The sequence below is a fragment of the Gopherus evgoodei genome, chromosome 14 (assembly GCF_007399415.2).
Source record: "Gopherus evgoodei ecotype Sinaloan lineage chromosome 14, rGopEvg1_v1.p, whole genome shotgun sequence".
Lineage (NCBI taxonomy): Eukaryota > Metazoa > Chordata > Testudines > Testudinidae > Gopherus > Gopherus evgoodei.
In genome coordinates, this window is record NC_044335.1 from 12,645,352 (window position 1) to 12,672,653 (window position 27,302).

At 45.0% G+C, this 27,302-nt stretch overlaps 1 long non-coding RNA gene across 6 annotated transcripts in view; it reads left to right on the forward strand.

Moving 5' to 3' along the window:
- LOC115635048 overlaps nucleotides 1–26,770 on the forward strand; it is an 84,605-nt gene extending 57,835 nt beyond the window's left edge. Inside the window, exons 1-5 of one of the 6 annotated variants that reach the window (XR_003996507.1) lie at nucleotides 10,508–12,017; nucleotides 21,355–21,524; nucleotides 22,120–22,268; nucleotides 23,189–23,389; nucleotides 24,418–26,770. This is a non-coding gene — a long non-coding RNA (uncharacterized LOC115635048). Of the gene's footprint in view, nucleotides 1–10,500; nucleotides 12,025–16,221; nucleotides 16,760–21,354; nucleotides 22,269–23,188; nucleotides 23,390–24,417 lie in introns of those variants that run through there. The other 5 variants (XR_003996504.1, XR_003996503.1, XR_003996505.1 and 2 more) reach the window with 5 other exon arrangements.
- Nucleotides 26,771–27,302: the final 532 nt, after the last annotated feature.

The following is a 27,302-nucleotide window of genomic DNA, read 5'->3' on the forward strand; positions in this document are numbered from 1 at the left end:
TATAAGTGCCCTTCCCTTCATTTTACTTGGGATTAAGTGCATTTTTTGTTCCAAAACAGACCTAGTTTCACAGGGAATAATATCCATTTTCGCTAAAATAGAGCAATGCACATACATATGTCGGTGACATTTCCTGTGAAAATGGGCCTGGTTTTAAGTTGATTGGGAAATGGGAAATCTTTGAATTTCAAGTATAGTAGCTTTGCAATTTGTTGTTCATACTTTGCACAGCTCCAGCAAAATCTGTAGAAGGAAGAGTTTCTTTTCCCAAACATTTCCTGCCTCCTCCAGTACATTCTTCCTATGGGTTGTCAGCCCTGTAATTCCCTGCCCATTGCACCATGTATACCCAGCTCCACATGCCTTTTCATCTTCTTTTTGCTGTTCCATTTTTTCCTGCTTTTTATTTGCACACGAGATGCTAAAAGAATCTAATTCAGTCATGGAGAAAATCAAAATTATGATGTCATCTGAGCTGACTCATTCTTTGTGCGTGATTTGTCTGTTACCTCTGAAGTCATTCCCAGTGCTGAAGGTAACTTAGGCCACAGACAAGCAGCTTGACTCTGAGCCATGACACCAAATGAGATCCAGCATTGCAGGTGATTATACGCAATCATTTGTCTATATGAGCATTTATCCGTGGTGGCCAAACTTACTGGCCCTCTGAGCTGTATATTACAATCTTTAGCAGTTCAAACAGAAGTTCAAGAGCCGGGGCGCATCTGCTGTGACTTGGGGCTTCAGTCCTGCGGTGGAATGGTGGGACTAGGGGCTTCTGCCCTGCGGGGCGGGGGTCTCAGAGCATCAGCCCCACACGTCATGCCTGCTTCAGTCCTGCTCCTGCCCTGACCCCCACCAAGTGCCTTCTGTGGGGCTGAAGCCTTGAGACACCCCACCCCTGCTGGGCAGAAGCCCCAAGTTCCAGCACTCTGCCACAGGGAAGAAGCCCCAAGTCCCCCCAAAAGTCTGGTAGATAGAGAATGGGAGGGGCATGGTGGGCTCCGAGAGCCACACTTTAACTCATGAGCTGCAGTTTGGCCACCCCTGGCCTATACTCATAAACAGCATGAGGCTGATATGTACAGTCACTGTGATACACAGGAAATAGGGCTGTAAGAATATACATAGAAATAGGTTTTTCCAAGCCAGATCTTGGATACTATGTTGAGGCAGATCCAGGTTAAATTCTTGTTTTGCTTTGCTCACCTTTTGTGTTGATGAAGCTCTTTGACTAAAGCCAGGTCTAATCTAGATGGAAGCTTTCTGAGAGAAGAACTGGCTGGAGGTTTGTACAAACCCTGGTTTCTGATGGCTTTGGTTGTGGGCCAGATGAAAGCAGAGACACTACAAAAGGTGCATTGTATGAAGAGGTTCCTTTTGAGGGATAACTCTACCAGCAATGTCCCACTTGACTGAGCCATGTAGGCTTCTGAAGGCTCTTGCATAAGCTGTTCCCTAACTTGTTCATCATGGAAGCCAGAGCCATACATGCTGTGCTGGAACATCCATCTGTCTTGGTGCCTTAGCTTGATTGTTCGGGCTGTGTTGGACAACAATTTTTAATCCCTTTTCACACTGCTCCACAGAGTAGGAGGCAGAACATATGGTCTGTGCTCCCCTCCCCTGCCAGGACTGGCAAACTGCTCTGTCCTCGCAGCTGCTCAGGGTTACTCTCCTGTGCATCCATGTCAGAGAGGTATGTGGGGATGATAGCTATATTATGGTACAAAGGGGAAGGCCACATGGTGCCAGTCCCTCACATGGGAATGCAGAGGGGAGGGGACAAAAACCCTTGCACCCTGCAGAAGAGCCACAGAGAGTTATAATCTGACAGCTCCCAAACTCTTCTGAGCAGTGCTCCAGCGAGTGTGGCAAGGAGTCTCCCCCAGACACCAGGCTCTCTCAAGCACAACCTCTCCCTGAGTTCCCCTAGGGCAGGGCAGCTCCACACCAAGCCCTACGGGGTGTGGCTAACTGGCACAATCTAGCTTATAATAAGCTATAAACTCCTCTGGGCAGAGACTGTGAGGAGCAGCCCATCTCTTCCCAGCACAGCGTGCAGGGTGCGGTGGGCAGATCTTTGGTCCACCAGGCACAGCTCAATTGATGATTGAGCCCCGGGTCTGAACAATGCTTGATGGAAGCAATAAGGTCCCTTTGTACCTTTTGCAGCTACTCATCATCATAACATTCTTGCCGGGGACACTCAATGTCTTTCTGTTCCATTAACTCTCCACCGCATTGTCTGTTGATTGTCCTACAATGCTCCTTTCTCTGGGCCTGATCCTGCCCCTACTGAAATCAACAGGAGGCGTGCCACTGACTTCAGTGGGAACAGGACTCCATTCTCTCTCCTTCTTTCCTTCCACTCTACTTCCCCCCATCTCTTACAATAGCCACCACTCTAATGCTGCACACCATCTGCTGAGTTTCAGTTTTCCTCATCTCACCAACTGTCACTCCTCTTGATCCTGGGCGTTACTTACATTTTACATCAAAGGCCCCCAAAATATTAGCATTTGTAGACTAGCCGGGCTGTAGAAAAGAATCCAAACAGTTGGCACTTAGTAAGCAACAAGCATTAATAAAAGCATTTGAGTGAGTTTAGTGCCTCATTAAAGTAATACTAATGAACTGCCTGTCTTCCAGCAGCATGAACTTTTAATTTTATGTAAGGTTTAATCTTTCCAATGAGGCAATATTAAGTTTTCTGGGCAATTTCATTGTGTGTAGGGCCAATTCTGTAGTGGAGTTACTCTGGAATACACTGGTGTTACTGAGAGTAAAATGTAGCTTACAGCTTGCAATACCATAATACAAATGGTTCAAAAGATATCTCCAGCCTTATGTCATTATAACGGCAATGCGTTCAACGCACTGTTTTCTCTCACAACAAAGTAAAAGTGGCATCTTGAATAGTGGCTATTGTTAACTTCAGAACAGTCAGTCCTGATTTACACAGATTTAAATGAGAGCAAGATCAAATCCAACATTTTTAGATCCACTACCAGTGTATTTATGATGGGTTGAACCCCGACTCTGGACCCAAGTGTCCTTAAATCTGGAGTGTTCAGACTCCAGCTCTTAATCCAGTTATCTCCAGCTAGCACATGACCCCTGCCAGAGACAGCAAGCATCAACTAGTGCAGTATCTAGGATGTTCTAATTAGGGCCAGGGCTACCATAGATCTGACCCCAGGATCAGCAAGCTTCTACCAGCTCCATTCATTGCAGTTCCCTTTTCAGCTGTGCTAGAAGCAGGTGCAGCCAGGAATCTGGGCCTGTAGTTTAATTGTAAAGATAGGCTGAAATAAAAGAAAATAAATCTCATGTTTCGCTGCTTAGGCTCATCACCTATAAGTTCAGGAAGGAAGAATTCTGATGTTCCTTTTGTGCTTGATCCAAAGTCCATTTCAATCAATGGACTCTCATTAATGTCAGTCGTCTGAGCATCATGTGGCATGGATAGTATTTAAGCATTGTCCAGGTGCATGTTGGGTTGGTTTAGGTGCTATTTATTTATAGGTGTTTGCCTTCCTTTCAAATATAAGGCTGAGGCAATGCTGGAGGCAGGAGACCTGATCCCAGGGACCTCTGCTTTAATTTTGTACGTCAGTCGACCAGGAAATTTATTATCAGCTAGGCCCAATCCTGCAGGGTGCAGAGGACTCTCAATGTGAGAGTACACAGCAGGACTGGGTCCCACAATACAGATTAATCTGCAGCTACACAACAGGTAGATGTAACCGTTTAAATGGTCATCAGTTAAATTGCTCAATTTCTATTAAAAAAAATGTCTTGACTCTGTTCCTGGGCAAATATGCAGAGTGGTTCCTCATTGTCACCAGTATTACCTTTGTTTATCGAATGTAAATGTCAAACGCATAACGGACAAGGTGCACAAAGAGAAAAATCTCTTTAGAGCGATGACTTATGGTTGGGCAAGCAGGCTGGGGCATGTCCATGAAGAGTGGGCTAGTGCTCTGTGTGTATCTGTTAATTCAGGGAAAATAAATGTGCCTGTTTGTTTAGAAAGAGCCAGAGTGTACTTAAAAACAAATAAATAAAAAGAACCAAACTTGATTGCAATATTCAGGAATGACATATTCTTGGCATGGAAACACAAAGCAACTGCCTCCCAGGTTTGGCTCTAACCTGCTTCACTCACATGTCATTTTACACCCGGGTACCTCTATTGACGCTGATGGAGCTACCCTGATTCACACCTGTGTAAGGTCCCAATATTGCAAACCTTTATGCACATGCTTCGTTTTACTATGAGAAGTCCCATTGTTGTCACAGTAGCAAAGCAAGGCATGTGTGTTTGCAGGGCTAAATGAGAGGCAAATGGGGCCCCTAGTGCTCACAATGAAGGAAACATTTCACAAGGTGGAGATGGTTCCTCAATGGAGCTGGACAAAATTTTTCAAAGGAAATATTTTTAATCAAAAAAGATCTTTATTTAAAATCAGCATTTGTGCATTTTTTCAACAAAACTGGAAAATGAAAACATTTAGGGTTTTTTTTTTTGAAAAGTATTTATCATTTTTTTCTCTCCACACATTCTCTCCTCCTTTCCACCTCTTTTTCAGTGGCAAAATGGAAAAAGGCATCAAAAAGGAAACTGAAACACCAAAAACTGTGTGTGGGGGGAGGGAGGTTTGCAACTGAAAATTATCTATACACAATTTCTAGACAAAATTTGAATATATAAATCTGATACTTGTAAAAATGTGTGGAATAAAATTGACTTCAAAAGTTTTCATGGACAACATTTTCCATTCTTGACCAGTTCTGTTTCTCATTCACTTCACTAAAATGGCTGGATGCAGACATCAGAACACAGGGACGTTACCTGGTTCAGCCGGGGGTAAGAGACTTGACTCTGAACCCAGCTGCCCAGACTTTGAATGAAACTTCAGCTGTGAAAGGTTCCTATGAAGCCCATGCAGGCCCTGCACAGCTCTCGTTGTCTTTCAGCATGATTTACAGAAGATAAAAATTTTAGCATGGCATAAACTGGATAAGGCTCCGAACTGAAACCCCAAACCCAACATTATCACCCCTCCCAAACTTCTGGTTCAAAGCCTGAATAGGAATTTTGCAGCTGGCCCTCACCTCTGTCCCAGGGCAGAACAAAATGCCCCAGGACTTTGCGGAGGCTTCTGGTACAGCTCTGGATCTGAATTGTGCAGCTCAGTCTAACTCAAGGACAAATGAGCCTGTGTAATGAGAGCAAGTAATCTTCCCCAGGCTGTGGTCTTATGGTGACCTCAGATTCTGCCATTACAAAAAACAAAACAAAACAAAAAACACCAAGAAAAACCCCAGCGGCTTGCCTGAGTGTAGTTCCGTTTCAACCCTCCAAGCTTTAGGAAACAGCAGGGGGACATCCTTACCATATGTCTGCAGCTGCTTTGGGCTCCATCTGATTCAGACAGTTGCTGCAACAAGTCAAAAATAAGACAGAAGCACAACACTTAGGCCATTATGACAACATGAGCTCCCCAGGGCAGAGCAGTGAAACAAGCTTCTAAATATAGGGGGAAACAAATTTTTTTCAGTTAAAGGAAATGGTGTCTATTATTAAAACATTGGACTCACTTCAGACCCTTCTTAAAACAATCCCCATCAGGCAAGGGGGCATCCTAAAAAGAATTGAGCTGCAAGATGCAGATAGCAGCAGCAAAGACAGTCTGGCTTTCCAGGTTGTGGACCGAATAGAAATCAGGTGTTAATGGCAGAATCCTGTTTGATTAGAGATGGGCCGGGCCTGGATCTGGATCTAAGTGTCCCCAGAGCAGGGCGGTGTTTGGACCTGGCATTTTGGACCATGTCTAGTGTCAGTGCTACAGACAAAGGTCCTGATTTTCCAAAGGCTGGGGCCAGGCACAGAAATGGGAGAGTGAGCAAGGTAAAATGATAGCAGCTATTGGAGGTGGAGTCTGATCTCACCCCACTGTAAATCAGAAGTAATTTCCCTATCATCAGTGGGATTACACTGGTGTCAAACCAGCCCTAGAGGAGAATCCGGCACCTGGGCATGGATCCTGGCCCCATGCTAGGGCCACTTTGCGCCACCTTCTGCAAAAGATCCTTGCCCAGGCTCTAAACATGCAGCGGAGTATTTCCCTAGTGTGAGGGGAATGGCTGGCTGGCTGACATACAGCCAGCTCTGGGTCACCCACTCTGGCAAAGGAGGTCTGACAGGGCAAGTGAAGGCAAACCCCAGCCAGCATAATTACCCCTCCCTCAGAGGCTATTACATTCTCCTGAGTGCTGGAGCAGCTGAGGATTGGGGCTTCTAGGTCCAAATGATACAGATCTTGATGCCTCCGTAAAGAAGTCACAGATATACCACAGTGGCTGCTCTTGTATTCCCCCACCCAGGGATCAAAACTGTGCTCTCTCCAACTGACTTTAAACATGGTTGCTGCTATAGGGATTGTTTACTCTGCTGGTACAATGTGAACCAGACTTTGCGGCAGACCCTACTCCTCCTTAGGCTTTATACCATTGTTATAAGGTAGTTCTTGAGGGGGTGGCAAGTCCTAGAACTCAGCACGTCAACACCTGTGTCTGAACAGAAGTGGCGATAACAGAATGGCGGCTGTGCGGGGATTGGCTGGAATGCTGGTACTATATGAAGCTAACCTATCGACACTGATCAGGTTAATTCATAGCTACAAGGGATCTATCTCTGAGGCAGATTAGAAGCCACGGTGGCTAACACTGGAATTTTCAGTGGGAATCGGGCACCTAATGCCCCTAGGCTACTTTGGACCTCTCAGTCAAACTAAAGCACCCATGGTTGTGTGTATTGTTTACACTAACACCCCTGAATGGAACTGTGCCAGCAGTACAATGGTGAGAAATAGGAATGAAACTAGTGTAGACCTAGGGCAACATTTCCACAAGTGGCTTCATGCCTTAGGCGCCTAACTCTTATCGAAAGTCAATGGGATTTAGGTTCCTAAGTTACTTTTGAAAATGGAACGTAGGCTCCTAAATCACTCAGGCGCTTTTGAAAATTTTACCCCCAGCCTAATTTGTTGTGCTAGAGCGTCCTGTGTAATGGCTATTTCTTCGCATTGCCTTCTTGAGCTTGTTCTTTGAAACAGACGCAAAATCCAGCAGAGTTAACAAACTTTGCAGTGTCCTTCCCACTGCACATCCTCTGTTGTCTAAAACTAACCTCCACTTCAAATCTTGGGACAGTGTAAGAGGGGAGGTACATGCTGTAGAAAATATATATGACTGACAAGAAAACTGGCTCCAGTGCTGGAACCTGCAGGGCTGTTTAAAAGAGAGAATTTCAATAAACCACAAAAATGAAGAAGTGACAAGGGGAAACGATGCATGACTTACAAACGGAAAACAATGGAGCGCTTACCGGAGGGACCTTCCTGCAGTTATTTAACATTTATGTTTGTTATTTATAGATGTAGCTATCAGACGTGGTTCTCAAACCGTGGATCGAGACACCAGAGTAGGTCGCAACCTCATTTTAATGGGGTCGCCAGGTCTGGCATTAGACTTCCCGGGGCTCAGGGCCGAAGGCCAAGCCCCACTACCCAGGTCCAAGGGCTTCAGCTCTGGGTAGTGGGGGGCTCAGGTTACAGGCCACCCCCCACTCTCCCTCCTCTGCGTGGGGAGGTGGGGCTTTGCCACCTCCTCCCACAAATGAGGAGATGGGGCTTAGGCAGGCTCAGGTTTCAGTCCCCTCTCCTGAGGTCGTGTTGTAATTTTTGTTGTCAGAAGTAGGTTGCAGTTCGATGAAGTTTAAGAACCCCAATAAGCTGTAGAACCACAATTCTGTCTGCTCCTGCAGCTGCCTTGCATGCAGAACTTGCCTCAGGAAGAGCTCCAAGGTGTGCTCAGAGCAGCTCCAAGGTGGCCTCCAAAGTTCTGCAGATTCCCATGCAGAGATGGCTAGGGCTGGAGGATGACAATTCTCTTTTGCAGCAACTTTCAAGTTTTGGAGAGTGAGTTGTTTTCCTTCCATACTGGCACAAAAACAGAACATTTGGAACATTTTTATCCACATAGAGTTGAGTCAAAATGTCTGTTTTCCGGTTGAAACCTGAGCTTTTTGATTCAAGAAGTGTGTGTACTGGAGCCTAGGAGACCTAGGTTCAAGTCCTTGCTATGTGATTTGGGATGAAAAGTTCGGCTTTAATCAGATGGAGCAGGGACTTGAATGTGGGTCTCCCACATCCCAGGCTAGCGCCCTACTCATCAGGCTCCAGAGAGTGAAAGTCTTGCTCAAAAAACATTCAGATGAAAATGTCATCAAAATCGGTACCTCTCCATGAAACAGCATCAAAATAGGCCCAGCCAGCTCTAGTCCAGTATTTAAACCAGTGCCATGGTTGAAAATAGTGGCCTAGGTTGTGTGAGAAACTCAGCATTGCCCCGCAGCTCAAAAATTCAGAGGTTCAATTCTACCTCTGGTGTTGGGCCTGGATCTTACAGTGCTGACACTGCTGTGCAGTTGTAAAGTAGGAAGAAATTGAAGGTGATGAGTTACACAGTCCTGTTCTGCCTTTCCAGGTAAATCCTAGAGCACAGCTCAAAAAGAGCAGCTGATACCTCAAACATCTTCCCCCACATTCCCAGCAGAACACATTCAATATCTAAGGCTGCATAGGAATGCTTAGCTCTTGCTTGATTTGCCTTCATGATGTCAGCACTACTGGAATTTAACTCTGAATTTTATAGGGTGCTTTGTGTTTGGAAAAATGCTGTAAAAAATCAAGTTCTGTACATTTTAACCCTTATTCAAAGCATAACTTTAGGCTGCAAATTGTTTGGGCTACAGAATATCTTCCTATTCTATAGGCTAGCTTCTGACTCAGGGTATGTGCCCACACAAGGAATTAAGATGGAATAAAAAACTAGAACTGTGTGGAGCATGGAAGGTTTTTTTTTTTCAGGGAGGATTTTGAGATTTGGCTTTATTCCACATTGGAATGAAAACCAAAATTTTCGAAATACTCTGCAAAGGAGATTTGTTTTAAAAAGGCTTCAGGTCAGTTTAGACTTTCCTAATGTGATATATTAATAATATATATACAAAATAAAGACAAAAATCATTTCAAAATGAAAATTCAAAATGTTTCCTTCCAAAAATATCAAAACAGGATGTTTCAACATTGTCAGATATTTTTTTCTGTTTTTCTTCCATAAAGAAATCCTGGTAAAATCGACCTGATTTCACAAAGTGTTTTGACTTCAACAGAACTGTGTATTCCAAAGGAGTATGTTTCCATCAAAATGTCTCTGATCAGCTGTGTAAGAAACGCTTTCTACAGGAGCGGGGGTGGGGGGGGCAGGCAATGTGCAGAAATTTGGCTCCACCCTCCAGCGGCTAACCAGAGTAACTGATCCAGTATGGTACTATCTGCAATGAAGGCAAACGTGCACTGTGCTGAAAAATCCAGGACTTGCTATTTAAGCAGGTGTTATTTAGAAACTCCCGATGACTGGATGTGAAATCTACACATTTTAGTTTTATTTTAAGTAACGAAAGCAAAATGGTTTTTCCTTTCTACTGGGAAAAAAATACATACATTCAAAGTAATACAGGTGTTCAGCTGGCCTGAGGAAAAGCAACAGTCCTCTCTGTAAAACTATTAGGGGCTTGATCAGCTTTATTATTGATATTGTGGTTTCACCTAGGAGCACCAGTCATAGACCAGGATGCCATTGTGCTAGGAACCACAGTAAAAATAGCTGTGCTGCTGTGACTATGTGGGCAGTCAGAGGGGCTAGCTGCTCCATGTATGTACATAAGGTTTCAGACAGGATTGTACTCAGGGTAACTAGCCATCCCACAGCACATGCAGCCAACACAACATTGCTATTTTTAGCACATAAGAATGGCCATATTGGGTCAGATCAATGACAGTATCCTGTCTTGCGACAGTGGCCAATGCCAGGTGCTTCAGAGGGAATGAACAGAACAGGCAATCATGAAGTGATTCATCCCGTGTCGTCCAGTCCCAGAGCATGGAGTTGCATCCATGACCATCTTGGCTAACAGATATTGATGGACCTATTCTCCATGAATTTATCTAATTCTTTTGTGAACTCCATTATAGTTTTGGCCTTCACAACATTCCCTAGCAATGAGTTCCACAGGTTGACTGTGTGTTGTGTGAAGAAATATTTCCTTTTGTTTGTTTTAAACCTCCTGCCTACTTATTTCATTGTCTGACCTGTGGTTCTTGTGTTGTGTGAAGGAGTTAATAACACTTGCTTATTGATCTTCTACACACCATTCATAATTTTATAGATCTCTATCATGTCTCCCTTCAGTTGTCTCTTTTCCAAACTGAACAGACCTAGTCTCTTTAATCTCTCTTCATATGGAGGCTGTTCTATACCCTTAATCATTTTTGTTATCCTCCTCTGTATCTTTTTTAATTTTAATATATCATTTTTGAGATGGGGCAACCAGAACTGCACGCAGTATTCAAGTTGTGGGTGTATCATGGTTTTATGTAGAGAGATTATGATATTAGGATACTTTCTGTCTTATCTATCCCTTTCCTAATCAGAGCTAGCACAGGTACGTCTACCTGAGCTGGAAATTACATCTTCTAGCTACAGTGCAGACATAACAAAACAAATGCTTTCACCCTCTTCTGCCACCATCAATTAACAATAGAGCGAGTCCAAATTTTTTTAATAACCGTTTGGTTCAGCACTAGGGGGAGAGGTTTAAATAAAAAAGAATTCACCAGTTTTACCCCCACAAAATACTTGCAACCAGTTTTATCAAAAATGAAATAGTTGTTACAATTTTTAGTTCAGCCCAAACTGGATATTTTCATAAATGAACATTTTAATATCATTTTAAATAAAAATGTAGAGTACATCACGTATGAAAAAAAATTAAACGTCCACCCTGCAAAAAAATGTAAAATGCTGTGGAACTTCAAACACCACAAAAAACTTTTCCAATCAGGTCTAGTTACCAATCTGTTGGCAGCCAGGACGGGCAGGAAGTCTGTACGTGACATGTTGGGATTGGATGCAGAGCTGTATCCTCAGCCTAGCAGGAGCTGCACCAGTCGGTGAAGTATGCCTGCTGTACCCTGCTAAAACGTGAGGAAGGCTCATTTGTTATGCAAATGTCTACTTGAGCCTGGCATGTGCAGTGGAAAGCTCTTTGAATTATTTTAAGCAAAGGACAAAAGTTTGTTCCCCTCCCCTATCATCTTGGATCTTTGAACAAACAAAATAATAATTAAAAAAAGAAAGCTCTAGCTGTGTGAACCCTCTGAAGAAGATACGCCCTCTGCTTTCCTGGCAAGAGTCTATACAGCCAGGGATACACAAGCAGTTGAAAGATAGAACAATTACAGAACTGTATTGGAGGTGGGTCTAGGTTTCTTTTTCATAATGGCAGCACAAACTAGTCATCCTATAGCTTTATCTCCAGGATTATGCTGGGGCAGATGGCACATTTTAAAGGGATATTCCAGTGCTAACAGGAAGACAGTCACTTCCTGACTGCACATACACTGTGTACCCACCTAAACGTTTCCCAGTTTGCTTCTTGTTTGAAATGAGGCTCTCAGGGTGATGGGGAGAGGTTAGTTTGGACAAATGAAAAGCATTGGACTAAATGTTCCAGCCTTGCAGCCTCACAGCTGCCAACGATCCACGTTTGCATGTTGCACCCGCAATGGGCCCATTTGCAAACATGCAGGAAAGAAATTTGAGTGCCTGAGTTCCGTTCTTTTGCGCAGAAGTTCCTTTCTGCCCCAGTAAACTCCTGGTTTGAACATGCAGATGAGTGGCTTCTGGATGCCATGGTTGCACGTTGTTACTGCTATTCATATAGTGTGATGATGGTGCATGGCATCTAAAATTGATGTCTTTCCCTTTTGGAACAGCTTACAAGCTGTGGGCCTGATCCCGCTCCCATTGGACTCAAGAGCAGAGCTACAGCTGATTACAAAAGGAATCAAATAATGAGGCAAAGGCACCATCGGAGGCTGCAGGTCAGTGGTAAGAACTCACCATTTCATCAGTGATGGTTTATATGACAAATGCCGTAGCATGTTTACCAAGCAACCTGTTCCTCAAGCTGTACCCACACTCGCCTTTTCATCCCCTGGGATGTCTAGACTTGGTTTGAGCAGTATTTCAGGGCATGATGGTTAAAACCGCAGAAACGGCCCTGGATGGTCCAGTGTTCCCACCACTGAACCCATAAAATGCTGCAACAGTGGAGAACTAGAAAACAAAGGCCAACGTAGACACAGCCTGAGTGCTCTGGATTCAATCCTAACGAGGGTGACCAGATGTCCCAATTTTAAAGGTTTCAGAGTAGCAGCCATGTTAGTCTGTATCCGCAAAAAGGAGTACTTGTGGCACCTTAGAGACTAACAAATTTATTATGCTCAAATAAATTTGTTAGTCGCTAAGGTGCCACAAGTACTCCTGTTCTTTTTGCAATTTTAAAGGGACAGTCCTGATTTGGGGGGCTTTTTCTTATATAGGCTCCTATTACCCCCACCCCATTCCCGATTTTTCACACTTGCTATCTGGTTACCCTAATCCTAACCCACTCTGCTGTTCCTCATGGCACCTGTATGCAGCTCAGTTTATGTCTGTGTAATAGCCCCTCAGAAAATCCCATTCTCCTTTGAGATGCACTTTGCACATTCACACTCCTGGGACGCTGATGGTAGAGAGTATCTGAAAGACTCTGGTTTCAAGCAAATAACCTTCATTTCTGCAGCTTGGGGGGCATAGGAGGGAAAGATGGAAGAGCCTAGAATTCCCCTCGAGCTCAGCAAGGGTCCATAGGCTTTGAGTGACCTGTTTGATTTAAATAGTACACCGTGTTTTCTGGTTTTCTCTTCATCATCCAGCTTCCAGCTGGGCTGCGCTAGTGTTATTTGTACTTTGCACTTTGCTGCCTCAGTGTTGGCTGTGAAGTTTAGGACTGGATGAACTGGTTTGGAGGAAGTAGGGAAGGATGAGCTTATGATTCAGTCAGAGAACTCCAGGGCTCTGTTCTTGACTCGGGCAAGTTAGGGGTCAGCAGTAATGCCTTTCTGCATCTTCCACATCTTCACTTTCCACATCTGCAAAACAAGAATAACAATATCCCCCGTGGAGGACTGTGACGCTAAATTCGTTACAGCTAGACTCTGGCCTCTCTTGTGTGGGTGAGCAAGGTGTGGGAAGGGGCAGGATACAAAGAGATATAGCCACCCCTTAGAATATGTCTTTATTGCAGAGTTAGCCCAGGCTCTTAACTGGGTGTTGTCCCTGTCTCCCTCCCATCCATGCACAAATCTCTGTCACCTGACACAGCTGGGGGTTTGGGTTAAAACCTGGGTGCTGCTTTCACTCAGGTTGGTAATCCACACATTCACTTTGCAGTGAGGATGCAGGCTCAGTCACTCAATTGCTGATAGTCCTCCAGTGCCTTCCCAAAATTCCCCTGGCGTGCCTAGAAGGGCAGATAAATTATCCCACCATTCACGGGGAAATACTCATCGAGCAGCTCAGCCTACTGCAGCACAAAGGACCACAGGCTATGTCCACAGGTGTCCTAGTAGCACATGTGGAGGAGTGCAGCCCCAGAGAGCACACAGTATCGTGGGTAGGGCTTCACAGTGTGGCTGCTCATGTCCAGGCTAGGCTCCCACCTGGGTGCTGATCATCTGAGTTAACTTGGCAGTGAAGACATACCCTGCTCCTCCACCTGGCACTCTCAGCCCAGAGCCGGCTCTCAGGGTAGTTCAAAGTGTGGCAGTGGTAAAGGTACAGCAATGGCTGCTCCCATGTGTGTTCTCCCCAGCAGTCTGCCTACCTTTGCCCTTCCTTGGCCTAGGGGAGAGAGGCTGTCAGTCCTCAGCGTACTTCTGGCATGACTGGAAGCCCGAAAGTCTGCAGTTCTCATGAGAGAGCATATTCCCTTGAGATTCCTGCCCTATTCACTCCAGAGTAGTTCAGAATGGGAGTGGGGATAAGCAGCTGTCCTTTTGGCCTGTTCTCCCGGCAGAGCTTGTGGAGTAATAATAAAACGTGTGTGTCGGGGGAATAATCTTTAAAAAAGATATCTGCAATGGGGGACCAGGACTCCGTTTCCCTGTATTAACACGGTTCAAAGGCTCATTAATGAATTCAGCTTCCCAACCCTCTGGGTGGTTGGTACGAATTATTATTTCCATTTGCAAATGGAGGAAGCAGAGGTACATAGCTCCTGCTGTGAGTTGTGGCAAAAATCCCTGGGACAGATTCTTATCTCAATTACACCAGCAGAACAGTGATCAGGATTTGGTTGCTGGGATGGTGTGAGGCTTAATTAATTAATGTTTGAGACCCTTGGATGCTATCTGGAGATGAGGGGTAAAATCTCTCTTTCCTATCTTGGTGGTTAAGTGCAAAAACTCCTTCCCAGCTTTATATACATATGGCCACCAGGTAGGTAAAGTTAAGGCAAAAATGAGATCTTTCCCTGCCCACCCATTTAAGTCTCTTTTGTGGAAACTGTTTCCCCTTCGTCAGTTAAGCATCTTGATTTTACAGCCATGCACCAAATGTGGATGTAGCAGAAATGGTCTTTATTAATGTCTTTGGCTGCACTCCCAAGTTAAATTTATGCTGCCATGAACCAGCAGCTCGCTGAATTCCCTTTGTACTGAGTTGCAAGCTAAAAGGGGGAAGCCTCACTTTTTCTATATGACGGATGTTATACACGTAGCCCTTTCTGGAAATTCCTGTGCCTCGTTTTCTCACAGTCCAGTTTCGCCTCTCAGCGCTTGCACTGCATGTGCAGAACTACATAGGCAGCCCATTGAATCTCTGCGGGACAGCCACTGCCCAGCAGAATTCCACAGCTTTGCCCAGTGGGGAGGAACATTAGGAGAGCTGCTTATTGTATTACAGATATTCAATGGTGGAAATAAGGCCGCTCAGTTGGTGGAAACTGTCCATGTCAGCCTCCCAGCCTTGATTTAAGAACCAAATGTGGTTTCTGCTCAACTAATGTATAACAAAGTGGCCTATTTTACACTGTAAAATTGCACCGTGTTTGAATGCTTGTGTTCACTGGCATGATGCTGAATTTAGTTTCTGTTGGCCAATGCTGACCACAAACCTGTGCTCAACATTATTATTATTAATTATTATTATTATTATTATTATTACAGTAGTGCTGAACAGCCCCAATCATGGACCAGGACCCCCCCCCGTGCTAGATGCTGAATAAACACAGGAAAAAAAGACCCCCTCCCCCAGTAAGCTTACCATATGCTGACAGGGTAACATTTTGTGCTGCATACCAGGCCTGATTGCTAGTAGCAGCCTGCATGGATGGGGCCAAACCTTGTCAAGATGAGAGCTGGTTGACATTTGCAAAAATGTCATCAACCTAGTTTATTCTTGGATAGGGGAGGAGTCTCATGTTTTTTAAATCACAACTTAAAAGATTTCTTTTATTTTATTTTTTGGTCTCCCTTTCAAAATTCAGAGAACTGAAACAGCTTTAGCTAAGCCCATTTTTAAAAGCATGTTCTAGTGTAGGCTAGAGCACCAGCTGGCCAAACCATCCGACAGCATGGCTCCGTGGGAAACATTTAACCACACTTGTTAAATGAGCCTGTGAAACAGGAATAGATGGAGCCTAAAACTCCCTTCAGAAGTAAAGAACTGGTAGTGTCAGTGCTGGCTGGATGGCTAGAACTGACTTGTCACCAAAACATCGGCCTAGGATGCACTGGATGGTGTGAGGTACCAGTGACGTCTTTTGAAGCTGTTTCTAAATCACTAGTCCCAAAGCCAAGACCTAGAATAATGGACTTTCAGGAACTTTACAGCACCAAAATTAGGGACTTTTCACTGTCCGGGCACAGCTGGAAATAAAGCAGCAGCTTTGCCCATTTCTTTGCCAGAGAGAATTCCTGTGTGTTCAGAGAGACCGAGGCTCAGATTCTCAACAGTATTTTAGGCTCCTCACTGTCATTGCTTAAAATATCTTCGAGAATCTAGGCCTGAGAATTCCTTCCCCCCCTCCCTCCCATCCATCCATCCATCCATCCATCCATCCGGCGGAGTAACTGACTCTCGTTTGTTTGGCGAAAGGGCTGTTCTCATGGCATAGCTCCAGAGAAGACACCCCCATCACATCCTACAGGCTCTGTATCTCAGGTTTCTTTAGAACAGATACAACCTCTCGCTCACAGTTTAGATGAATTTCAGTGTCAGTGGGCTCCATCTCCATGCGAATCTTGAAGCTCACCTGCCACCCTGGGAATGTAGACAGTGGGAAGGAGAGTTTCCAGCCCATGTTTCATGGGGAGGATGTGTCTATGGGCTGCAATTTTTTTTTCCAGAAAATATGCAACAGAGTGATTAGACAGAACAACTGGGCAAACCCATTTTGCTTACCGTAGGAGAGTTCCTTACTAGTGAAATTCACTCCTGGGGTGCGGGGCCCCTGCGAGGGGGGGAGCATCACGGGGTAGCTATGAGTAGACTAGGCCTAGCACTCCTGTGTCAGAGCAGGTTGGCCTAATTAAAGGGAGTCAAGCTAAACCAGGGGTTAGCAAGGGCTGTCAGAAGACAGGAGGCAGAGTTATAGGTACAGGCTGTGCCTGGGGAGTGAAGCCACGGAGGAGTGGAGCTAAAGTCTGTAGGGGGGCCCTGTAGCAAGGGGCCAGGTACCCAAGACCTGCTCTTCCAGAAGCATAACAGAGCCAGCAGAGAGCAGAACTGCTGACTAAGGGTGAGCTGTGTTTGTTTTGCTGATGTTTGGATAGAAAGCCTATTTAAAGGTGGCTGTGGGGGAAGGCAGAGGTTGCCTGGAAGCTGGGCAGAAGCCCTGCCCCATGACACTGAGCACTGCAGTATTTCTCACCATGATGAGGGCATGAGCAGCAGCCACCCAGATAGGCCTACTAACTTATTGCATGCCAGGGATTAGCAGTTCATGCCAGCTCTGAATAGGAATGCATGTGGAGAGTGCCGGGGAGAGCACAGGGCTAGTGGTGGACCTGCTGCTGCCTCTGCTGTGAAATGGGAAATGCTGCTACTTGCAGGGACAATGAGTAGCAAATAAGGAAGTGCAGGACTGCAGCCCCAGGGGTTACCTGTGAGTTGTTGCATGGATTTCATTTCCACAAGACTCACAGAAATTCCAGCTACTTGGGCCTTGTACGGAATTGCAGACTGTCTCTTTAGGAGCGTTAAATGGCAGTTGGTATAATAATAACACAAGCTAGTTCACTGACAGATCACAACAGCAGTCAATCTCATTATCCTCATTTTATGGGGGGGGAACTGAGGCACACAGAGGGTGAAGCCCATAGGCAAACCACAAGGAGAGAGGAGTAGAACGCAGGTGTACTCTCAACTAGGGACAGTGCCGCACATAATACGTAGCTCGTTGTGTTCAAGGATCACACACGTTTTGTTAACTAAAGAGGCAGAGAAGTATTATGTTGTTGCTGTTTTTATTTGATTATCTCACTATGACATGTGAAGAAGCTGAGGGATAGCTGACCAGCCCCAGATCAGTGTCAACAATTCTAGAACCCCAGGATTTCTAATTCCCAGTTGCATGCTGTAACCACTAGATACATTCCCTGGCCTTTTGCAGAATCGCTCAGCAGTGTGTATGATTTAGGAAGAGTCAGGACCGGCTCTTGGCACCAGCAAACCAAGCACGTGCTTGGGGTGGCACAATTTCAAGGGTGGCATTCTGGGCGCTTTCGGAGGTTGGGGGGTTTTTTCGCTTCGGGCGGCAAAGAACCTAGAGCCGGCCCTGGGAAGAGTCTTAGAAAAGATCCTGCATAATAATAGTTAAGGCAAATAAGAATGAAAAGACTCGTTGCAGCTAATGTGAGATAATTGAAACAATGTGAAAATATTTTTCGTTTTTATTAAAATAAATTCAAGCGATGGCTCTAATAACTGACCGTTCTAACAGTAAAGCTCTGTCAGCCCATTGCAGTCAATGTGTCTGGTGTGATGCTGCTGTATTCTGGGTGATGTTACCATTCACCATTATAATTCCCCCTCATTATTAATGCCTTCATGGTGTAGGTACGAAGCTGTAAGGCTGGTGTAATTAGCGAGTCCCAGTACATCAGTTTAAAAAATATGGAGTGCATTGTGTTAGTAATTTACCACGGTGCTGGGAGTAGCTTCCTCTGGTACAGGCAGAGGTTTGTCTACATCAGTGGTCACTGACTGGTCGTTCCTAGAGGAACTCCCAGTCGCTGGTGATCTCCGACAGCAGAGAGGGGCTGTATCTTTACTTAAATGTGTTTTTCAGGAGGTGTAGTGCTAAACATGACTGTCAGGAGACTGGCATGGGTCAGAAGCTCTGTGGGCAGCTCTTGAAATACATTCTAATGATCACAGCGATGCTCCCTCACATTCAGAGAGGCGCAATCCTGTTGAAGTATCATTTGACACTGCCTGTAGTTATCAAAAGAGACACACACATTGATCTCTTTCCCCTTGTTCCCTCCCACCAGTCTGTCTCGCTGAGTCTGTCTCACATCATATAAATAGTGCAGCTAATGGTGGAGATTACAGGTGAAATTTGTAGGGAGAGAATGGACTCCCAGTAAGCCATTCATGAACACGAGTGACAGCACATACCACATGGTATTTCATCCAAAGCCCAGTGAGTCAATGGGAGTCTTTCCACTTATTTCAATGGGCTTTAGAGCTGGCCCTTAGACTCAGAGCCCTTTGGGGAGGGATAACCTCAAACTAATTCCCAAACAAAGGCAGAAATATACATGGCCAGAAGTGGACATGGGACCGACACACCTTGAACTAGAGCAGTATTTCTCAAACTGGGGTCGCCGCTTGTGTAGGGCCAATGGGAGCGACGGTCAGTATGTCCCTCGGCCTGTGCCGCTTCCAGCAGCTCCCATGGGCCCGGAGCTGCCAACTGCAGCCAGTGGGAGCCGCGATCAGCCGAAGCTGCGGATGGGGCAGGTAAACAAACCAGCCCGGCCCGCCAGGGGCTTTACCTACACAAGCGGCGACCCCAGTTTGAGAAACACTGAGCTAGAGGTTTTATTCCCTAACACAGGATTCTACTCCATCTCATACACTATCAACACAATGTTTGCCAAGTTCCAATCATCCAGACCTGTGTAAACCCAGCGAAGGCAATGGGACTGCACAGATATCCCCGAGACATCCTCTGAAGACAATGGGGGTGCACAGGTGTCCGTGAGCACTTTTTGAACCTTGGGCTTGGGTGATGGTGTGCGGGATGAAAGAAACCAGCCTGACTGTCAGAGAAACAGCTTCTTACTTTAAACTGAGCACAATCAAAATGCGACAGGGAGACACAGTGAGCATGGAGCATTTTTGCAAAGTCTCCTTTCAGAGCAGCACCAGGCTTTATGCAAAACCAGAGTGCAAACTCAGCGCTTCATTTGTATGCGCCAGGTTCAGTGACTAGCTTTATTACAGATATGAGCTGGCCGCTTCCACTCATCATTGGCGCTATTTAAATGTCATGAATTCTGCTCAGGGCAAACCCCATCTGGAGTGCCCCACTCACTTTGGAGCACCGTCCCATCTTGTGAGTCAGTGGGGAGAGAGCAGTTTCAAAAGCCATTGCTTGAAACAAAGACCAGTTCAGTTAGAACCCCCTTTCTGAAGGTCATTGGAAAAAAGAATCTGATTCTGACCTCACGTTGTACTGGGGAAAATGAGGTGTAAATCTCACAATAAATCTGGTGAGAGACGAGGATCTGACCCTCTCCAATTGAAAATGTATTGTGTATTAGATTATTACCCACCCTAGGTAATATGAGAGTATGATTTTAATTACATCATGATGCACCATCAAACCTGTAATAGGACAAGGATTATTTGCTATGGGGCAGTGAAATGACATGAAGGCTAAAAGGAACTGCTTCCTGAAGCTGCCTTTATTTCTGGAAGCTGGCCACAGTGTTCAGGCTGTATCAGGCTGCTGTACTAGCTAACGTGGAGAACAGGGCTCTGGGTGCAGTCACAGCTGCAAGCACGTATATGACAACGTCTTTGCGTATGTCTCCATGGCAGCCATAGGTTTGAGCTGCAGTTTGTATAGACGTACTCACACTAGCTGTACTCTAGCTCGCTCACTAAAAATAGCAGTGAGGGCGTTGTGCCATGGCGGGGGAGGGGTAGATGGGGTTGTGCAACTCGCACTGAAGCCTGTGCTGCTATTTTTTATTGAGCAAGTCAGATTAAAGCTGGCGCTGGTGTGTCTACATCAGTTGCCATTCATGACCTCAGCTGCAGTATAGATGCACCATCAGTAGACGGAAAAAAGGAGTCAATTCATTTGAGGGGCTAGACAGATGAGAGGATCAATAAGGGGCACAGAGCTCTGGATCATGAGACAGTCATTAGCACCCACCTTAGCTTTATTCGATCAGTCACTAACCGCCCTCTGGAGGGACCTCCACGTGTTAGAGGATGGGCCCATTGGAGAGGCTGCATTGGAGAAACTTGCTGTGTGGATAAGCAAAAGTGCCAGTGGCCAATGCTGATGATCTGGCTTTCTTTTTTGAATGCTAAACTCACTTTAATAAAGAGACATAATTCATGTTCACCATGACCCATACTTCCTGCTTCTTGCCCTGGCTGCAAGTAGTCATACAGAGGTTAATGCTGATGGCTTGGTCTCTGTTCTATTGTTTGGGATAGAAATGTATTGTCTATGGATATGCATGGACAAGATTTTTTTTAAAGCAACTAATGATTGTGGGTGCCTAAATATTTGGATGCTGAACTTTAGATACCATATATGGACCAAATTTTCAGCCTGCGTCAAGCACTCACCCACTGGAAATCAAGCTGCTTTGCCATGTCTTAGGTCAGGCATTCCAAAAATAGAGGTACCTGATATATTTGCCACTGGACTTAATATCCCTGGAAACAGGTGGGAAAAGGAGGGCACCACTCCCCCACTCCTACTGCCCCCTCCAAAAAGCACATGTGAAATGCCCAGTATTTCTTCTTCTTTTGATGCCTGGCCACGCCAGATTAGGAAACAGAATCCCAAGCCTTCCACCTGCAGCTCACCAATTGGAATCCAGCCTGGGTTGGTAGTGACTGAATGTTGTCACAATCTGGTGTCCATACAGTGCCCCAGGAAGAAGTGGTTTGGTGGCTTCACAATGCTTACCACCATGGTTTGTACTATTTGGCAGTCTTAGCAGAGAGGCCAAGGACTGAACTACCTACCTCATGTCTAGAGGTTGCCTCTGAAGGCTGAGCTAGAGGTGCCATGGAGGACAAGATGACGTTTGTACTGTGTGCTATACCCACTAGGTACTCTCACTTATTGTTTTTAAGCACTGACAATATACTTGGAGCTTACGTGCCACAAAATGAAGGTCGTTCCTGCCCCAGTAACACATTTACAAACAGAGAAGATGGACATTGGGAAGATCAGCGGCAAGAGGAACTTGGAGTGATGGATTCTGTGTGATTTGTTTCCATGTCTTTTGGGCATCAAGGCAGAAGTGAGTCCATAGACAGTGGCCTGGAGGCTCCAGGGATGCTAATGCAGCACTTTTCACCAACACTCTATATTAAAATCATTATTAGGTATCCATGAATCAGCAGGAAGCAACAACAAATGAGTGCAATGGAAGGGTATCGAAACATACCAGACTTTGGGGTTTCATTCGGTATGTCCACTTCTAATCATAGAAAGGAAATAAAGGCCAATGATTTTCATTCATTGTGTGGAAGAGCTAAGCCCAGTTTAATCAGCCCCAGGTCTATTCCATTATCCTTTTCATCAAGCAGGTTTTGGGTATAATGAAGATGTGACACACACAAGTGCTGGCAAGGGAGACTGGTGGCATTTTCTTTTGGCTGGAGTCAGGAAGTAATGTCATGTGGCAGGGGTCAAGATTCCACTGACTCCAAAGCTTTCTGTTACAGGGAGCTAAATGATAGAATAAAAAGGAGTCCATCTTTTTTGCCTGATGCTAAGAACTTTGCTCAGTTGGCCAGGTATGCAAACTAACCAGCTGGCTCCATGGGCTCAGAGTAGGCTCCAGCTGTCTTCTTGTTAGCATTCAAATGAAATTATTCTTTCTGTTGCACTAGAGGATTCAGATCGCAGATCCCAGTTTGCAGGTGCAGGGAGTGATTTTGCTGACTCGGCCTGGTTTCCAGACAACGAGAGTATCCTCATCTCAATTCAGGACCATGAAAGGCTGGGAATTTCTCGGAGGTAAGACAGAGCCAAAGGAAAGGTCAGTATGGCCTGCAGGGAGAATTTCTCATCTACATACACATGGGTACAGGGCATATGTTTGTAAGTCCTGTCTTGCCTCGGAAGTGGAGGAGTGTTTGGGCACCTCCATTGTGTTGGGTGTTGTGTCAGGAGTGAGAGGGGGGAGCCGTCAGGGTCTCACCTGCAGTTAGCACATGAGAACTAAATCATTGTAACAGACTTCCCAGAATCAGCATCTCCACCCCTCTAGCATAAGGCAGTGCTCTGGGGAATGCCATCACTGTGTGGGGAGTGCCATGTGTACATACTGACAGTCCCACAGCTGGAAAACAATGAGGCCTCCACTAACTAGATTTTGCAGGTGGTATCTGTGCCCTCTCACAGAAGGAGCCAAGTCTCCGGATATTAGTGAGCACTTACCTGGCAGGTAACTTGCTGCTGTCTGCAGATAATGCTTCAGTAAATACACAACAGAGTAAATGGAGCATCTCATACATGACAGCACCAACACTAGCAAGTGGTTAGGCCTCCTATCTCATTGTTGACATGGTATAATTCTATTGTGACTAATGGAGTTAGTCCAGATTTGCACCACTGTGACAGGGATCAGAATCTGGGCCAAGGAGTGCATTGACCTCAATGGAAGTACAATTGCAAAATAAAGACATTTTGAATGAAGGGCAGTTCAAATTCTGGTATTACAAAAAATCACGCTTTGACCAAAGTTCATCAAAATATGAACTCTTTCTGCTTGAGTGGAAAGAAGGAAGAATCCCAGAGCCAATGAACTGTTTCACCTGACTTGGGAGGCATGATACAGCTAAGGAACCTAAGGGAACATTCCACAGAGCTCCTCCTAAGGAGAATGTTTAGCATTTATATAGCATTCTGCTTTAACAAACAATAATTACTGATCATAATGCTCTCATTTTTACACAGGGGAACCTGAGTCAGAGAGGTTGGTTTGCAAACATGCCAAGAACACACAGCTGAAGTCACTGGGAGCTGTGGGTGCTCAGAACCTCTGAAAATCATGCCCGAAGTATCTTACCTTAAACCACATCATGTAGATCCAGAATTCGCATTTGAGGCTTCCTGGCTCCCAGCTCCCTGCTGCCGCCTAGAATTTTATATGACCTGGTGAGTTAGTTCTGTGTAATACACTGCAACAGAGTGTCTGTGACACTTTCCAGAGCCCAGGGAATGTGCTGACCGACCCTCCTCATAGCATTCCATGAGCTGAGGTTTTCCTTTACACATACATCCACATGCCGTACCCAGTGTCCTGGCCTAATCTCTTGTCACATGTAGTTTTGCACAGCTGTTATATGCTACCTCAGAGGTGGCTGCTCTAAGTATCAAACTGAGAGGAATTTTAAAGTCCAATTTAACTTTTGCTCTTTAGACTGTTTACTTGTGCCAGTGATCAGTTACATTTTTGTAACAGTGACTTTCAGGTTCTTAATGCTGCAGTAATTGGGTTGCAGATTCTTCTGGCAAATATTTAGTTGTTTAAGAACAGTTGTTCCCGTGGGCTTTTTTTTTTTTTTCTCAAATCATTAAAACATTTCTAGGAGACCTAAGTTTTTAACGTGTTCCCCCTCTTCTTTTCAAATACTGGGCCAAATTTGACACTTTTCCTTTAAATAAAACTCATATGATTGTCAGAAAACCGTGGATGATTAGTTGTTTGGCTACTGTCCATACAGGGCTTAGAGATACAAATTGCCAAGCTCTGTTAATTATTGTGATCGCTTACAAATCCTGATTTTAAAAAAAGCAAAAAAAACCCAATAATTTGTTCAGTTGGCAGCAAAGGGGTTAAAAATATGCTGCTAGTTCCAAGCAGCGAGGAGCTGGCCTTTCAAAGAGGGGTGCTGGCTTCTTTCCTCCACATTCTTCTCAGCTGGCATCCAGCATCTGCAATGTAACTGATGGGACCAGCAAATCAGGCACCATTCACGCTGACATAAAGAAACTCCACCACTAAGAAAGGGCATGTGTGTGTTTGTGGAGGGCCGTGATTTTAACTTTTATGTAATGTAGCTTTTTACCCTTGCTGAAATGCTCTTTAAACAACAGGCCCTCTCCCTCCCTCCCCCGGCCCCCACGGCTCCCTGCCATTGGCTCGCTCTCATCTGGTATTCTCTGCTTTTGTTCTGTTTCAGTGGAATTGGCCAAATGACATTATGCAGTAGCCAAAACAGACACGGAAAACAGAATCCAGTGTTCTCCTTGGCACATGCCCACTCTGCACTGCCTGAGGCTCCCAGGTACAAACACATTCTGTGTTCTGCCATCTTCAGCAGCATGATAACACTCCTTTGGCCAAGTCTGGTGAGCTCAGATCTGGAGGAGGCAGGGGACCAGTGTGAGGAGGAGTAGGGGAATGTGGGGAAAAAAACAACCCACCAAACGGAGGCAGGGTTTTTGTCTTTCAGAAGCTGCAGACGCAGGCATCATTCAGTGCTGTGCCGCTTGGCATACGTGACGCGCTGTGACAGACCTGGCTCGGCACATTAAATAATACTTTATTTTTTAACTTGTAAAAATAAAATGTGGTCCCGCAAGGATGAGCCTTGTTATGCCCAAAGTTGTGCTGGGAGGGTGGCAGCATGTGGAAAATGTAACAACATGGACACTAACAAACACCACTAGCAGTAGGAATTATTTTAAGACTTATCTCACTACACTGGAAACAAGCCACACTTCAGCTCAGACCCTTTGAAGGCCATTGAGGTTTATCCATGGAAGGTTGGTGATGGGAGAGGGGGATTTTGTAATCATGGCTTTTTATCTCTGAGCTGCTGGAGGCTAGGAAGACACTTCTCCTTTGGGTATGCTAGTCCATAAGTATAATTCTTCAGGGTAGGGAGGTTATACCTTCCTCTGAAGCATCTGAGACTGGACACTGCTGGAGTCTGGATTCAAGGCTAAATAAAGCATTATGATCATCTCAACATATTGACATAAGCCAAGTCTCACAAGTAGTAGGTGAAACCACATGTCTCAGCCAAAATCATAGCTTAGGTTTTCCTGTGGGACTGACTGAGCTGCGGACTCAGTCCCAAAGAGAGCCTTGCGGTCCTTCAGTTATCCAAAAATCCAGATCCAGCTCAGCTCAGTGATGATTTACTGACTGGGTGTCCTTGCGAAATGAGTTTCAACCTAGCGGGTAGATGTCCACGTCGCAACGAAACACAAAGCCGTTTTGTACTAACTGGCCGCCCGACTGGTAGTCTCAACTAGGGAGACCAGACAGCAAGTGTGAAAAATTGGGAGAGGGGGTAGGGGGTAATAGAAGCCTATATACGAAAAAGATCCAAAAAGCATGACTGCCCCTATAAAATCGGGACATCTAGTCACCCTAGTCTCAACAGAGAAGCCAAAGACCCAATGACAATTCTCTTGTTTATGGTGTCTGTCCCAGCATCATAGGCATGTTTTCACAAAACGTTTCAGTGAAGGAGATACTCAGGTCTCTTGCCAAACTTTGAGTCTGATTTCCAATATCCTTTGGTTAGTTTTTTGCAGGCATGCTCTCTATAATAGTATCTATTAGTCATTCTTCAGGGGCATAATGTTATGGCCAGAAGGGACTATTATGATCATCTAGTCTCAATTTCTGCATAATACATCCCAGCGAACCTCATTGAGTAATTTCTGCATCAAACCCATATTTTCTGGAGGAGCTAGAGCATATCTTTTAGAAAGACATTCCAGTCTTGCCAACAAAGACTTGTAAGGGATTTGTTTCCATCTCTTGAACCTTTGGTTAAATTACTCCAATGGTTAATTACCCTCACTGTTAAAAATTTCCCCTTATTTCTAGTCTGAATTTATCTAGTTTCAGCTTCCAAACACTGGATGGTCGTTAAAAAAAAAATTCTGCTAATTTAAAGAGCAGTCTACTTCTTTCGATAATTCTTATGGTGTACACATGTACTATGGGAGAGTAATGTATATAGATGACTAAATCATGAAAACATCTTGATTATATATGGGTATATTTCTTGTCTTACACTGAAAAACGATGTCATTTTACTCACTTCAACACCTGTTCTTTGCTTCTTCCCACCAGTTTGTCTGTATTTTCCACTGTTCTTGATGACCTCTCTTTTTCCTCATATTTGTTGCACGATTTAGTTTTTCACATTTGCTGAATACTATAATTCTTTTTGCATTGTACACACCTTTCATGGAGGTATGTCTACACTGCAAAAAAAAAGTGTGTTCTTGACTTGAATTAGTTTATTCAGGTTAAAATAGCAGTGATGACACAGCAGCTTGACTTTTAACTCAGGTTAGTGACTTGAATTAAAGGCTGTTGGGTAGCTACTAATCCAAATTAAAAGCAGAGATGCTGTGTCTTCACTGGCATTTTAATGTGAGTTTGCTAACACAGGTTTGCACCCAAGTTAGGAACCTACCTTTTATTTGCAATGTAAATATACACTGGGGTATGATTGTAGTCACTAAAATGTAATCTATATTTTCTCTTTCAGAAAAATTAATACATCTTTTTTTTACTAGCCAAATATCCCTTCACCTTGTTCTCCCCATCTCCACCCCATTGTACTACTTCCATTTAATCTTCACCCACTCGACTGCATGGTACATCAGAACATAAATGACTTCCCCAAACTCAGCTGAGATCTAGTGGATTGAACAGGAGACAGGATATCCCTGAGCTATATCACTGGTTTGCTGCTTGACCTTCACCTCTCTGGATTGCTGCAAGTCATGTCTCCTCTCTGTGCTTCAGCTACCCTACTTGTACAATGTTTGTAAAGCACAGGGCCAGTGCAACCATTTAGGCAACCTAGGCGGTTGCCTAGGGTGCTAGGATTTGGGGGGTGGCCGGATCTTTGGCCGCCCTGGTCGCCGCCGGCATTTAGGCAGAGGGAGCTGGGGCAGGGGAGTGTGGGGAGGGCTGCCTGCAGCAAGTGGGGGGCTGGGAGGTGGCACTCAGGGGAACTCTCCACCCCAGCTCACCCCACCCCGCCTCCTCCCCTAAGCTGATTGGCTCCGCAAGCTTGGGAGGTGGGAGAAG